Source organism: Cynocephalus volans, chromosome 2, assembly GCF_027409185.1.
Source record: "Cynocephalus volans isolate mCynVol1 chromosome 2, mCynVol1.pri, whole genome shotgun sequence".
Lineage (NCBI taxonomy): Eukaryota > Metazoa > Chordata > Mammalia > Dermoptera > Cynocephalidae > Cynocephalus > Cynocephalus volans.
This window is the reverse complement of record NC_084461.1, coordinates 224966845-224982516: the sequence shown is the minus strand read 5'-3', so window position 1 is coordinate 224982516 and position 15672 is coordinate 224966845. Positions and strand designations below refer to the sequence as shown.

Genomic DNA, 15672 nt, shown 5'->3' with positions numbered 1-15672 from the left:
ATCTATGTGTGGTCTGCTTTCCCCAGCTGTCTTAGCTCAACCGGATCTATTGACGATTCACTAATCCAGCCGATAGCTGGGCGGCTGACCCACACTCTCACCCTCTGCCCAGCCCGAGGCAACACCCGGCCTGCTCCCAAGCCCTCGGATTAGCCGGTGTTAGTTCACCATGAGAGTCGCCTTGGAGATGGGCGTGACTGGCCTCGCCCGGGGGTGCCCTGGACAGCAGAGCAGCAGGCACCACGTCTCTGCCTGCCTCTGAGACTTATCCTTTTTCTCAGGCTTCCTGGTGTGACCCACCTGTCAGTGGCCATCTCAATAAATTTCAATTATGACAAACTGCAGTGGGCTGAGGGGTGGCCCCCCAAGAAGAAATGTTCACGTCCTAATCCTCAGAATCTGTGAATGTGGCCTTATTTGGAAAAAGGATCTTGAGATGAGATGATGCTGGTGGGCCCTAAATCCAATGACAAGTCTCCTTGTGTAAGAGAGCGGTGGAGGGAGGAGACCACGTGGCACGGAGCTGGGGGTGGAGTGATGCGGCCCCAGCCAGAGAAGCAGTGGGCACCCGAAGCAGGAGGAGGCAGGCGGTGTCCCCCCACGACCTCCCGAGGCAGCGTGCCAGCCCACACCTTGTCCTCAGACTTCCAGCCTCCAGAACTGCGAGAGAATAACGTTCTGTTGTTTCAAGCCCCCTTGTGTGTGTGGTCGTTTGTTCAGGCAGCCCCAGGAGACTAACTCACACATGAGCCGCCTCGGGTTTCTGACCACGGGGCGCAAGTTGCTATTTGCAGGAGAACTTGTGATCTAATCCCTCAGGCCCACAAGCTGGTTGGGTCCTGTTCTGCCCTTGGCTGGACAGGGAATCCCAAGGTTGCATCTGCCACTCGGGTGTGGAGCTCTGGGCTGGAGCGAGATGAGAAATGGGCCTATTTATAACCAAACAGAGCCAGAGAGCAGGCGCGGGGTCGGACCAGGGCTGCAGCAAGGTCAGAGGCCCAGTCCCGGGGGACAAGGGGCATTACGGAGAGGAACACCGCCCTGGGAGGCAGGCGGGGGCGGAGCAGGGGCACTCAGGGCCCCTCGGGCCGCGGGGCCATGGTCCCTTTCTGAACGGCCTAACGCAGGAATGCCCAGCTGGCTTCCAAGTGCTATCTGGTGTCGCGGGCGAAGGGCAGGCCCGGGTGGGTGGGAGCAGATTCTTTCCCGCTGCCTCACTGCCGCTCCGAGAAAGGAAGTGTCAGCGCCCGGCCGGCGCCCTGCATGCAGCCGGCCACCCGTCTGTGAGCAGGTGTGCCCGCCACGTCCAGCCGCCTCGAGGGGGACACTGTCACGGTGAGTGGGGCTCTGTGCTCCTCTGGGCTTCCCGCTGTAAAGACCATTCCTTTGGCAGGGCCAGGTTGGAGGGACCCAGTGGTGGTTGTCTTGGCCTCAGACCATCACATGGAGGGTGGCAGCAGTAAGCCGCACAGTGCCGGGGACATGGTTGGACAGGCACCCTACTGATTAGTGGCCGATTTGGACCAGGCTCCACTCTCAGCCCATCTGGTGCTGGGCACAGCTGGACACAAGGAAATCATGGGACACAGGCCACCTTACTCAGCCCCTCCGCAGGGCTCCTACACCAGTCCTGGGAGCTAGAAGGCTTTCCTCCATGGCAGGAGCTGCCTCTGGCCCAGCCACTGGCAAGGAGTCCTGGACTCATTCACATCAGTGACCATATCACTTGCCTGCCTCTGAGTCCCATAGGCTTTTAAGTACTTCTACCTGTAGGGGTCCATGTCTGACAGTAGCTCTAGCAAGAGGAAGAATTGTGGCAGATTTTATCTACTCAGATTCAGAAGGGACAAGCTTTAGTGAGCCTTGAATCCCTGCTCCATTTTCTTCTTAGCTGTGTGGCCTTTGTCAAGTCACTCATCCTCTTTGAGTCTTGTTCTTGTTTCCTAATCTGTAAAATGGGGGTAACAGGCCTACATTGCCAAGCTGCTGGGGAGGTTGGATGGGACAGTAAGTGTGACCAAAGCTCTAATCCCCATTAGACGGTGTCTTTGGACATCTTATTTTCTTTTCAACCTTTCTCCTTGAGAAAGTCCACCAGAGCTGCAGGGGCCCAGCTGTGCACAGGTCACATGGAGTGCTCAGCACAGCAATGTGCTCCACAGGGCTGGTCTCTGTCTGCTGGGGACACTCATGGGGACATTCTTGCTGCCCATGTGGGATTACAGAGCCCAGGCACCTGCAGCCCACAGATCTCCCTCTGCTCACCCCTCCTGACATCAGGCTCTGGCCCAGCTGGTCATGGTCAAGGGACCTGAATCCCGAACCTGAAAGCAAACCTGTATCATGGTCACTCACTTGTCAAGCCCTATCTTACCTGCAGAAGTTGGGTTATGACCTTCTCGGGGTGAAGCTTCTGTTGAAGTAGGCACAGATGGTAGGGCCTATGAAAAAGGACCAACCACGTCTATATGGAGCCATGGGGCACTGCTCCATGCTTTTTACATGTCCTTCGTACCCAAGTCTCAGAGTGACTGTAGCTGCTCAATGAATGTTGGGTCCCTCTCCCTCCTCTTGCCGCAGCCCCCGCTTGGTGTGAGTACAGCAACGTGGCCCAGGCCCCAGACCCAGGAGGCCCGAGGAAGCAGGAGGGGCTCTACCTTCCTTCCGGGCACTGAGGGTCCCTCCAGGGGCTTGCCCAAGGACCTTGCCCTCAGGGAAAGAGAAAGAAGGGCATTGGGATGGGTCAGATGCCAGTGCAGTCTCTCCAGGGTCTAAAGGCTGTCCTCGTCATCCCCCTGAACAGAACTGCACCCCTCCTGAGCCCCCACCCATGCACACACGCAACCCACCCACCTCCACGGATCTTCCAAGCATCTGGGTGTAAGGCCGGCCGGTCATCCTCTGCCCTCACGTCCACTTGGCTCCCTCTGAGTCCTCTGCCCCTGACGCTTCTGGTCGGGCCCTCACTGTAGCCACCATGCTGTTACAAGAGCCTCCCAGTGCCCAACCCTCTGCTTGTGCCCCTCCCGAGCCTACGCCCCACCTGGCAGTGAGTCTCCTTGACAGGCAGCTCTGAGAACTGCTGTTCCCCAGCCCCAAACGGGCACCTGTGCTGCTCTGCACACTGACCCTCAGCCTGCACGTGGAGGGGCTCCAGGAACATGTGGGATCTCTCATTCAGCCTGCAGACTGGCAAAGCAGACTCCATGCCCACACGTTCAACAGGAGGATTACCGCCGGCATCTACCCCACACACCCTTTACCAACACGAGCCAACCCCAAGCCCCCTCCCAACCCACACACTCCCACACCCACACTCACATGTGCGTGCACACAATCACATACCCACCCCCACAGCCACACACACGCATACATACACGTATACACACACTGACACATACCCACACCCATGTTCACACACTCACATGTGCACATACACACTGACATATACCCACTCACACACACTCACACATGTACTCACACTGATATACACCTACACTCACTCACATGGGCAAACACACACTGACATATACCCTCATGCTCACACACTCACTGACATACACCCATACACCCACACCCATGCTCATACACTCACATGTGCACACACACTGACACACCCACAGCCATGCTCACACACTCACAAGTGCACTCACACTGACATACACTCACACCCACGCTCACACAAACTTTACCCACACCCATGCTCACACACTCACATGTGCACACACACTGACACACCCACACCCATGCTCACACACTCACATACACCCCCACACAAACTCATATATGTGTGTGCGCGCGCGCACACACACACACACACAAATCTCCACAGTCGGTAAAGAGGAAGGTGGAAGGAAGGGCTGTGTCCCCCCGAGTGTCCAGCCTAGGAGGAGACCCTCCACCTTCATGAATGGCTGACCACAGAGCATCCCATGCATATGTGTCCATCACCTTCAGCTTCATCCCCACTGGCTCCTCGATAGGCTGTTGGGAAACGCCTTTCCCAGACCCTTGCAGAGGCGCCCTGCCAGGCCGCCATGGAGAGGGGCAGTGGAGGGAGTGCCTGCAGGAGGGTGCGCAGGCTGCCTGTGTGCCGTGCTCCCTCTCCCCGGCTGGGCCAGCACCTCAGCAGCAGGGAGCACAGCAGGGCAGGCAAGCTGGGCAGGGCATGGCCCTGTGCTGTGGCTCAGTGGGGCCTTGAGAGACGTTGCCATTCTGAAGGTTGAGAGCCCTGCCTGCCGCATGCGATCACCCCAGGACCTCGAGGCAGTGTTCTGTGTTGCCCCTGAACTTACCCATCTTCTGTGCTGCCACTGGGAGCTGAGCTCCAGGGATCTAGCTGTCTTCCTCCAGGCCTGCATATTCCTGACTGTGACACAAGCCCTGCCAGGAAGGGGCAGGATTTGAACCCAGACGTGGTTACGGGTGTGCACAGCTGAGAATAACCCAGGATCTTCATGGGTGAACACTGAGACCCACAGTAGGAAATAGGGCGAGTCAGCTAGCCAGACTCTCTCCTGTCCAGCCCCAGGAAATCCCGCAGATGGTTCTCATGAGTTGATCAAATTTGCAGAGCAGCAACAGAGCAGCGTCACTGCTGGAAATGAAGCTGTCAGGTTGCACCACAGTTGCTATCTCCCTGGCCCTCCCTTGAGCCTCCCAGCAGCCTTGGCCCCATGGGGAGGGTGCTGGGGGCCGGATCCCATGGGCCTCAGGAACAGGCAGGGCAGACCTGCTTGGGGATCTCCTCAGGAAAGAAAAGAAGCCCAGGAATGGGCAGCACGAGGCTGGGGATGTGGTCAGCGTCATCGATGAAGACAGCAGGAATCCCAGGGGCTCCTGCCTGCCTTACTGTGAGTGTTGGCAGCCCACGAGGACTGAGGCTCCAGCCAGGGCGCTCACAGGGCAGAGGACAGATCTGAGGATGAGACCTGCAGGGCCTGCCTCCCAGGGTGACTGGGCCTGGGAAGGAGAGGCAAGAGAAGGTCTGTGCCGACCAACAAAGAAAGAGTTTGTTGAAACAAAAAGGTTAAGAGATGACTCCCACGTGTGTAAAAGATGTTCAGACAAACTAAATGTGCTTAGGCCAAATGCCTGGATGAGGCTCCACTGCCTAAAATCCTGTGCTGTGGAGCAAAGAGCTCACTTTCCTGGCTTCTGTGGATCAAATTGTGGCCCCAAAAATGATACATCCACATCCCTGAACCTGTGAATGTGAGCTTATTTGGAAAAAGGGTCTTTGCAGATGTAATTATATTAAGAATCCTGAGGTGAGGAGATCATAATTATCCAGGTGACCAAGTGTCCTTATAAGAGACACGCAAAGAAGAGAGGAGACGGCCCTGCGAAGACAGAGGCAGAGTGTGGAGTGATGTGGCCACAAGCGAAGGAACAGCGAAGCCACCAAAGCCAGAAGAGTCGAGGAAGAGACCTCCCCTAGAGGTGGCTTCGGAGGGAGCGTGGCCCTGCTGATTTCGCACTTGCTGGGTTTCAGACTTGCGGCCTCCAGAAGTGTAAGAGAATAAAGTTCTGTCGTTTTAAGCCAACAGCATGTGGTACTCTGTTACAGCAGCCACAGGAAACTAACGCAGTAGCCTACAAACTGGGGTAGTAATATCAACCGCCTATGGTATAGGGGAGGATTTTGTTTAAAGTGTTCATAAAAGAAAGAACGTAAAAATCTGGCCATAGGAGATACATGCATATTTATACAAGGGAACAGGACGCCACTGAATGAAGAAGCATGCGATGGCAGGACATGGGCAGATGTGCACATGATAACACCAAATGGGAAAACAACGATCAGAATATAAAATTGTGAATGTGCATGAACCTAATTTCATTCTTTGAAAGTATGCTGAAAAAGGAAAAAATAACACTGACCATCTCCGGGCAATATACCATGTTCTGCATTTTCTACATCACTATTTTCTCTATTTTCTAAATTCTTCTCAATGAGTATATATTACATTTATCATGAGAAAAAAATTAAAAGAGCTATTCTAAAAATGATTTCTTCCTGCAAATATCACATGATGTGCAAGAGTCTCTGGAGGCTACTTTTTTCCACCTATAATCTCATGTGATCTTAGGACGACCCCACAAGTAGGTCCTGCAATTATTTCATTTTGTAGGTGAGAAAACCAGGCTCGGTGCGTGAGGTGACTTGTCCAGCCCCAGAGCCAGCCTGTGGCCAAGCCTGGAAGTTGAATGCAACCCGTCTGCTCTCAGAACCCATGTGAGGGAAGCCACGTCCCCTAACGCAGAGATAGGCCACGGCTGGAGCCAGACGCTGCCACCACCCTCCTGCTGGCCAGACCACGCCCACAGCCCGTCCGTGTCCTTCAAGTCCGATTGCGGGTACAAGTCTGAAGCGCCCTCCAGGCAGACATAAATAACAGAGAGCAAGATCCTGGGATTCTCGTTTCCTATTTTTAAATGGAATGAAGGATAAATCATTTCTGCTAACTGTTTTTACCTGGCTGCAGGAAATGATGTGTTGCCATCTTTTAAAAGAAAATTAAGCCTTTAATTCCATGGCACATGTAATAAAATGGTACTTCAGCTCTCTGTGCTGAATATATGGCCCGTTGAGTCCTAATTTACTATTTCGACACTGCCTGAAATGTTCTGAAGTTATTAATGTGGCAATATATTCAGGCACAGAACCCAGCCTTCAGATGCTGTTGAAGCACTCAATTAACACAATGGATGGCTGCCTGGGAGCCAAAGGGGGCGGGCAGCAAGAGGCACCACCCGGGAGCTGGGTGCACGGCTAACCTGTGCTGGCTAGCGCCGCTGGGAGCAGACCCCTCTGTTTCTTCTGGAAGGCAGAGATTACAGCATCCAATTCACAGGCACAAGGTTCCTGGCTCACAGCAGATGCTAAGGAAATCTCCTCCTCCTCGCTTACCCAGGTCTTCCACAGTCCACAGGAGGATTGCAAACGCTTCTGCACACATGCAGATGTTCAGCATGTGCATGCACACGCACACCAAGGCTCCAAGCTGGCATGTCCCACTGTATTTTGGAGGATAGGCCTTTATGACCAGGGAGCTGGCCCAATGCTCCATGCAAAGATAGACCAGAGCAAAGTTTCAATGTAAGATAAAGGACAGGGGCCCAGAGAGTTCTAGACTCATGTTCATCTCCTTGTGCACCTCTCTCCTGTCCTGCCCATGTGTAACACCGACCAGTGTGGCTGTGGCCAATGGTCGGCTGACCTCACTGAGCCCTCCCTGCTCATTAGTAATTGGAACAAGTCACTGCATGGGTACATCAGGATGGGGCACTCTGAGTTCTGCAGAGACTTCTAAACAGACTCAAAGATGCCTCTGCGGGGTCAAGGACTCCAGCTCTTCTCTCAGCAGAGGAGCCCAGGCCCATGGACAGTGCAAAGCAGCCCTGCCACCCCATGCCCTCTCCAGAGTAAGGCTCATCTCCTGTGTAAGGGATAGGTAGTTGGGACAGTTAATTAAGCTTTCAGCAAGCTGGTATGGGAAATTACAAACCTGCATTTGGAGGGGAAGGCACATGTCAAAATCTCAAGTGTGGACCTGGTCCCTTAGCGATGGGCATGAGCAAATTCCTCTGCACTGGTGGCTTAAGGGAGGATGACAGCTACGGCTAAGACCAACTTTCTGAAGGAGCCAGGATGCTCAGGCCACTAGCCAAGTGACCTTGAGCAAATTATATAGATGCCAACAGTATCTCTTTCATAAGATTGCTGCGATTACTAAAACAAGTCAGTATGTGGCATCACTCGGGGCCGTACCTGGCACAGACACAGTCACTACGTGTTAGCTGTGGAATGTGCTAGCCCATTGCACAGTGGTTTCCCAAAATTTAACCAGACCATAACTGACTTCCCAACATTCCTCACACCAAGTAGGTCTTCAACCCTGGGAGTCTGGCCTCGGCCTCCTCTTCTGCATTTCTCACCTGAGCAAGTAATACATACTCATTAAGAAAAATTTGGAAAATACTGAACACAGCAAATTCTATCTCAAATGACCCCTCTCTTCCCTCTCTGAGCCTCTAGGCCATGTTCTGCCTTACCAGACCCCTGCAATGGCCTTCTGACAGGCTTCCATGCCCTGGAATCATCCTACAACATTCTGTTTCCCTTCAGCAGCCAGAGAAGTCTTGTAAAAATGTGCAATAGATCCTGCTGGCCCTGATTAAAGCCCAGCATCAGCATCCTGTAACACTCAAAATGCACACTCCACGCTCTGGCTTTCAAGGCTCCACATGGCCTGGCCCTGTCTCCCTGCTCTCTTCTCAAATTCCTCACCCAGCCCCCAAATTTAAGTTCCAAGAAAGCAGGGACCCTGTCTGTCTTGTTCACTGCTATGTTCCTGGCCCATGGCGGTTTCAAAACAAATGCTTCTAGAATAAATGAATGATTCAAATCCATGCAAACTAACTATACCACATTGCACTATTGGACAGAGGGAATAGATGCTAATAAAATAAATCACTTTGACTAAGCTCATTTCAGTCCTTCCACCCAAGCTGGAAGCTGCTGGGGCCCAGAGGGGTGAGGAAAAAGTCTGTGCAGAACCAGGCTGCCTCTCCAAGCACCAAAGGGCCCTAGAGGGGCCACTGCATCAGCTGCACAGGCTGTGTGCTGCACATATCCAGGGGTAGGTTGATATGGAAGGACTGTGCAGCAGCCCTGGACCCCCCAACCTGCTTGTCAGGGTGAGCCCTCACTAAGCACCCTCCCTCAGCCCTGCCCAGACCCAGCTGTGCCTCTCCGTCCTGAATGGGTTTCCTCCTTGAAAATTTTCTGACCAATAAACCAGAGCACACTAAAAACGGTCACCACCTGGGGAGGAAGAAGGGAGGCATGGCAGATGGGAAGAGGGGCGACCTTGGTACCACCAAGCACGGCTGCAAGTCCTGTCTCTGCTGCTTACTGGCTGTGCGCCCTGGAGCTGGCCATTGTCCTGAGCCTCGTGCTCCTAGCATGCAGAGACCTCAGAACATGTTAGCTGAACTGAGCTGGATATCTACGTGACAGAGATGACGGAGAGATCATAAAGCAGGTGCCTTGTGGCTGACTCAATACCCACGAAGGCCACCGGCATGGGGATCTCCCCTCTCCCAGAGTTGGCACATCGTCACTTCCCTTCACTCACCATAATGATGAGCATGAAGAGGTTCAGGGCTGCCCAAGGTCCCACGGCTGCTGGGGATGAGACAGCAATCTAACCCTTGCTCTGTCGAAGGGCCCTACCATTGCTCTGAGGCCATCTGGGCATAGGAGTCAGACACTCTTCAAGGCTCAGCTGTGCTGTCACGCAAGGGTCTCCAGGGCCAGCTCTCTCCATCCCCGTTCCACTCCCACCTGCCTTCCAGCCTGCCCTGTGGGGTCTGTACCTGAGCCTAAAAATGGTGTGAGGAGGAGGTGGGATTCCTCCCAAAGACAAAATCCCTACCCCATAATCGAGTTTGGCTGTCAAGTCAAAGTCCAAAAACCCGGACAGCGCTGCTGACAGCCCCGATGACAGCCCTGCGGGGAGGCAGCTATATTTAGCCATATGCTTGACCTAAGATGCTATCTGTCAGGGACAGAACCATGGCCCTGGGGAGCAGGAGGGAGGGGTCGAGAGCCCCCCCACCCCGTCCCCGCCACGCTGCCCCAGCCATGCAAGCTCCATTATCTGCTCCGGGAAAGTTTTCACTTTCCAAACACATTTTCATTTCCAATGTTAGGGAGGTTTTGTAATTTTCCAAGTGCTTTTGGCCTGAGAGAGAGAGTCGGCGGCAGTAGCTAAATCAATCAGCTCCATTTGCAGCAGCAGGAATTTCCACACAAGGGGTTAAGAAACGTGTTGGCCCCTGGTCACAAAGCCGGTTTTCCTTCTGCATCCTGGGGTGACAACAACAACGGGGTGTGGGGGTCTGTGCTCGTCGCCACTTACAGAGCTCTCTTAGTGTGATCAAAAAGGTCAGATGAAATAGAAGATGAAAGCATGCAGCACAATAAATGCCCTGACTTTTTCTCCCCTTCCCTCGACCCTCCTAATCCTACAAGGTGGATTTTAGTCCATTCATCCCCATTCTACAAGCAACACTCCAAGAAGGTGACTTGCCTAAGTTCTCAACCGGGATTTCAGCAATATTTGTGTAGCCAACGCATCGGTATTTCCCATCTCTGGGGTTGACCTGTGCTAAATGGTCCAAGAAAATCAAGGTGAGGGCAGGGAACACTAATTTCCCAGAAGCGATCTTACCTCTGCTCTTTGAAGTGTCACGAAATTGGCCTGAGACTGCTCCTGTCAGCAGCCCCGCCCCAGGCTGCTGAAAGCACTTTTAGCACCTGATTAAAAAGGAGGCTTTATTTTCCTGAGCAATTACCAGCCTACATCTCATGATCTCATCCCAAAGACAGAAAGCACTAAATGGCCTGGCCTCACTTGCATGTGCGGTGTCCCAGGCACACTTGGGCAGAGACAGCCAGAGCTGCTCAGCAGCAGGCAGGGTTTTCCATCGGGGGTCAGCTGCGCCCTCTTTTCCACCTCTGACAGGGGTCCTGAGTCTGCGCCTCATCAGCCATAAGTTATGGGCTGTCACCTGGCTGCTGGGCGGCTGGAGAACAAAGCAGAGGAAAGAAGGGAGGTAGCTGGACTTGAAGCCCTCAAGCGGAATGTCCTCCTTGCATTTCCCAAAACAGCTGTGCTTGGGGGACAGTTTCGCTTCAGGGCATAGTAAAGGAAACAGACTCAGGAGATGACCTCTTGCCCAAAATCATATGACCAGGAGTGTAGCAGAGAAGGGATTCAAACCCAGGGCTCCCCCATAAATAGTATCCCACGTTATGCCACGTTGCCACGTTGTGCTGCCTTCTAAAAGAAACTTGGGGCCCACATTTAGCTGGCTTTGGTCCCTCTGGTCTCACCATCAGTAACGGGGAACCCAGGAAGGGTGCCCCGCCCTGGGGATGACTAAAGAGACCACTACCCCAGGCCACTTGCAGTGCACTTGCTTGGCACCCTACTGGGCACTCCAAACCTAGGTCCTGGCATGACCAGGGATGTTTCTGTGTACATGACACTCCATTTCTACAGCTCATAGTAGCAAGGATCTGTCAAATGAAAATGCCCAGTGCCATCAAAGATATGATCAGACAGGCTGGCTTATTCATTGGGAAGCATTTGGCAATATGGGGGCATAGAGAGCTTAATAATAGGTATCTCTCTGATCCAGTAGCTACATATCTAGATGCAAATACATCTGAAGGCAATAAGTCTAAATAAGAATGTCTTACCTATACACATCTTTATCATGACATTTTCTAAAGAGTCAAATAACACCAAAATCCCATAGTATAGAATATTAAGTCATTAAAAATAGTGCTTTAGAAGAATTCATAATAACATGGAAATGCTTTTGTTATAAAGTTTAGAAACAAAAGCAAGTTATGGTGTGATCATAACTATGTGAGGAAAAACATAAAAGAACAAGAAGTAAAAAATGAATGAATGAATTGGCATTCAAATGGCACATGGGACTAAGGGTTGAGTTTTTATTTATTTTCTCGTTAAAACACTTTATTTCTTAGAGGGGGTTTTAGGTTCACAGCACAACAGAGTAGAAGGTACAGAAATGTCCCCATGTACACCTTGTCCCCACATATGCACAGCCTCCCCCATTATCAACACTCCTGGGTGGAGTTTTTTTCCCCACTTTCTTTTTTTCCTTCTCAAATGGTCTAAAAATGAGAAAAAATACATTTTATTAGCAAAGAAGGAGGAAGAGGGGCCAGAAGAGGAAGCATTTGTCCCACAGTAAGAACACAGACATGTTCTTGGCCCTTTAGCTTTCTGAGTCACCTTTTTATTTCACCAGCTGTTGGGATTCCTCACCACGTTAAGTTTTTGACCTCACTTCCTTGTCCACATGTGTTCTCCCAGGGAGGGGAGACCATGTCAATGTTTTCTCAATACCCCAGCCCTCCTGAAATCACCGAATGCAAGCCAGCCTCCGAGGGAAGCCTTCCCAGCTCACTCTCCCGCTCCCTGTACCTTAGGCAAGTTTTCCTTCCCGCAGGAGCCCCTCTCCCACCTGCAGCTGCAGTCCAGGGAAAGTCTGGCTTTGCCTCAGGCCCAGCCTGCAGGGTCCACAGGGATGCGCACGACATGACCTGCAGGGTTGGGCACACACCAGCAGGGGGCAGAGTGCTGAGCCCGATGGCCTCCCGGGAAGAGCAGTTAGGACTCACCTGCTTCGGTCTTTATTAGGTCATTCTAAGGGCCAGTCCCACCCATTTGTGCTGCAGAGAAAGGAGGCCTGGATTGGAGTTTGCCGTCCACACATCAGTAACCTTGGAGCCTGCGCCGTCCCACTTGGGGCCTCAGTTTCCCCAGGTATAGAATGAAGATGTGGGATGATCTCTAGGCCCTCCCGTGATGCTGTGCAATGACTGATTAAGGATCCTTGAATATGTGATGCACTCTCAATATTGAACCACTCCCAAAATAGGAGAAATTTTAGAGGACACGTTTTATTTTTTATGGTGTACATAAAAACATTCACAAAGAATTCAAGGTAAGATCCTTAGAAAATTAGCCCCCCAAAGAGTAGAAATCAGTTTCTTGTCATTTTGGTAACAGACAATGTCAAGTCTGACCCACAAACCTGCCTATGCCACATAGACACACAGACACACCCCACTCCTTCAGCCACACATGTACATACATGTGCACACTCACACATGTGCAGTCACACACACCTGTAGACATTTCCATTGTCACCGCCCCCCCCCCAAATGACTGCACATGGAAAGTTTTTGGAAATAGGACCACCCAACAGAACTTAAGAAGGAAAAGATACAGCTTAGGTCTGAATTAGTAGGAATCGATGCTGGGGAAACAGATGCCAGAGGCTCTATTTGCTGGTGGGGATGCTCTGAGGGTGGCACGACAACTTTTGGCCCGTGCACTGCTTTTCACTGATGAAGTATGGAACTCAGGATTTCATATGAAGGGCCTTGTCTTTACTTACTCTGCATAAAAACACCAGATGGATATTATTACGCCCACTTTGTAGATAAGAAAACTGAGGCCAGGGGATGGCTAAATAACTTGCCCACACCCACCTTGCTGGTAAGAGGCCGAACTGGAATTTGAAGCCAGATGGCAGCCCTTTTCTCTTCTCTGCCTGCCTCCCAGACCCCTGGCATCAGGAGGATGGGAGGCTGTAGAGGGGTGGCCAGCATTCCTTAGAGGAGGTAGAAAACATCCCCTGAGGTCACAGCTCTGCTTTAAGACTCGCTGTCTTTCAAGCCCAGCTGCTCTGGAGGTTTCCTCCCCACGCTGGCTGATCTAGCATTTCCACAGCAATTACTATTAAAATAGTTCCTCCAGGGTGTGGCCTGGATTTAGTGGTTTTATCTTGATCCAGATGAAAATTATGGTCAATGGCAGTTCCATTTTCCAGGGGACATAGTCCTCACTGATGCCCTTGGGGGTGGCAACATCGTGTGCATGTCTGGCTTGACTAGTTATGCAATCCTTTGTCTTAAAGAGTTTTTCCTCTCTAGTGTAACTGAGAACCCTGCACCCTAATTAGTGGCATTTTTGTTTGGGAAGGAAGGGGTGTCTTTAGATGGAGGGTTATCTATGTGTTCATTGGCTAAAATACTCTAATTTATGTGAGAGGCAGATCTGCATGGCATGTGTTTCATTGTTCCCGTTCGGAGCCCTTCACTGCAGTGAAGTTAGAACCAGGGACAAGACCTTCCAAACACCCTCTGCTCTAGGCCCCGTCCTCACAGACACCTGTGCTTTCCTGGGAAGGAGGGCATGGGGCTCTGGACTGGAGTCTGGAGCCTGGGCTTGAGTTCCAGCTCTGCCTCTCATTTGCTGTCTGACTTTGGACAAGTCACGCTGCCCTTCTGGGCCTCAGTTTCCCCACCTATGGAACATGAGGGCTGAAGGAGGGTGTGAAAGGCTTTGTTAAAACCAGTGATTGTAAGAGAAATCCTGGAGGGCTTATAAAATAGAGCTTTCCGGACCTTACCCCCAACCCCTGACTCAGTGCAGCCTGAGCATCTGCATTTCTAACAAGCCCAAGACGCTGCGCCACTAGCGGGGGAACCACACCTGGAGAACTTCTGGTTAAGAGTGAAGTGCCACACAGTGGGAAGCATTGTTACCATGATGCAGGGCAGGGGGTTCCCACCCAAGGGAAGCTGCTCCCCACATCACCACCCTGCACACTGCAGGTGGTGCTCCCTGACTCCAGGTAAGAGTCATCTCTGGTGCTGTTTGAAAACAAAACAGAACAGATTGTTGGGCCCCAACCCAGACTTATGGAATTAGCAGTTCCAAGGGAGAGACCTGGTCATCTGTATTGCAACAAGCTCCCTGGCAGGTCTTATCATCAGAAATGTCGCAGCTTCACAACTAATTCCAGATCAAAAAAATTGTATGTGAAGGCAAATGATCCAAGTCCCCTCCAAAGGGAAGTGGCTAATAAGTAACAGCATCATTCCCACGAGGAAGAGGCATCCCCCAGAGTGGTAATGAACACCTGGTGAGGCCTGGAAGGGAGACTTCATGGAACATTTCTGGTGGCATCCGGGCAGGCGTCAAAGGAGGAAGCAGGACCTGAAGTGGACGTCACAGTGTGGCCTCATTACCAGCACCAAGAGAGATCTGCCTAAGCAAGGCGTTCATCTGCTTTTCTGCAGGCAGCCCTGTCTCCTCTCTGACCCCAAAGGCTCCCACATGCAGGAAAGAAACCATAGCTTGCCTGGAAGCCGTGGCCCCCAGCCCAGCTGCACATCAGACTCACTTGGGAGGCTTTGGAGCCCTCCCCTATGCATGGCTGAGCCTCACCCCAGGCCCATTAAATCACAAACACAGGGGTGGGATGCAGCATCCACAGTGTTTAACGCTCTGCGGTGATCCCCATGCGTACTATGTGTAAAAGGGAAGAGGCCTCCAGACGGCTCCTGCAGCTCTCACATCTCCCCAGGGTCTTGTCCATGGTCACTTGTGTGCCCATCTCATCCTCATGGAGCAGGACAAAGACAGTTACAAACTGCATGGCATGTCCAGCGTGAGGACTCTCTTTTAAAATAAAACCCCATTGTCATGTTTGGATGCTTCTTTAAAAACTATTTTTGAAGAGGTGCTCAACATTACTCATCATCAGGGGAAATGCAAATCAAAAGCACAATGAAATACCACCTCACACCCATGACAATGCTACTATCAAAAGAAAGGAAAATAAGTGCTGGTGAGGATGTGGAGAAATTGGAACCCCTGTGCACTGCTGGTGAGATTGTGAAATGGTGCAGCCGCTGTGGAAAACAGTATGGAGGTTCCTCAAAGAACTAAACGTAGAACTACCATATGATCCATCAATGCCACTTGTGGGAACATACTCAAAAGCAACGAAAGCAGTTTGTAGCCGCATTGTTCACAATCATGGAAGCAGCCCAAATGCTCATCAACAGATGAATGGACAAAGTCTGGTACATCCATACACTGGAATATTATTCAGTCTTAAAAAGGAGATTCTGACACATGCTACAACATGGATGAACCTTTGAAACATTACGCTAAGTGAAATAAGCCATATACAAAAGGACAAATACTGTATGATTCCGCTGACATGAGTTATCTGGAGTAGTCAAATCCTAAGGACAGAAAGCAG

General features: G+C 51.7%; 1 protein-coding gene across 2 annotated transcripts in view; it reads left to right on the top strand.

Moving 5' to 3' along the window:
* Positions 1 to 982: 982 nt before the first annotated feature.
* Positions 983 to 15672, top strand: part of C2H10orf71 (chromosome 2 C10orf71 homolog) — a 52603-nt gene continuing 37913 nt past the window's right edge. For both annotated transcript variants that reach the window (XM_063087846.1, XM_063087845.1), the window contains exon 1: positions 983 to 1335. The gene's annotated coding sequence lies outside the window, so the exon portion shown is untranslated. The remainder of the gene's footprint in view (positions 1336 to 15672) is intronic.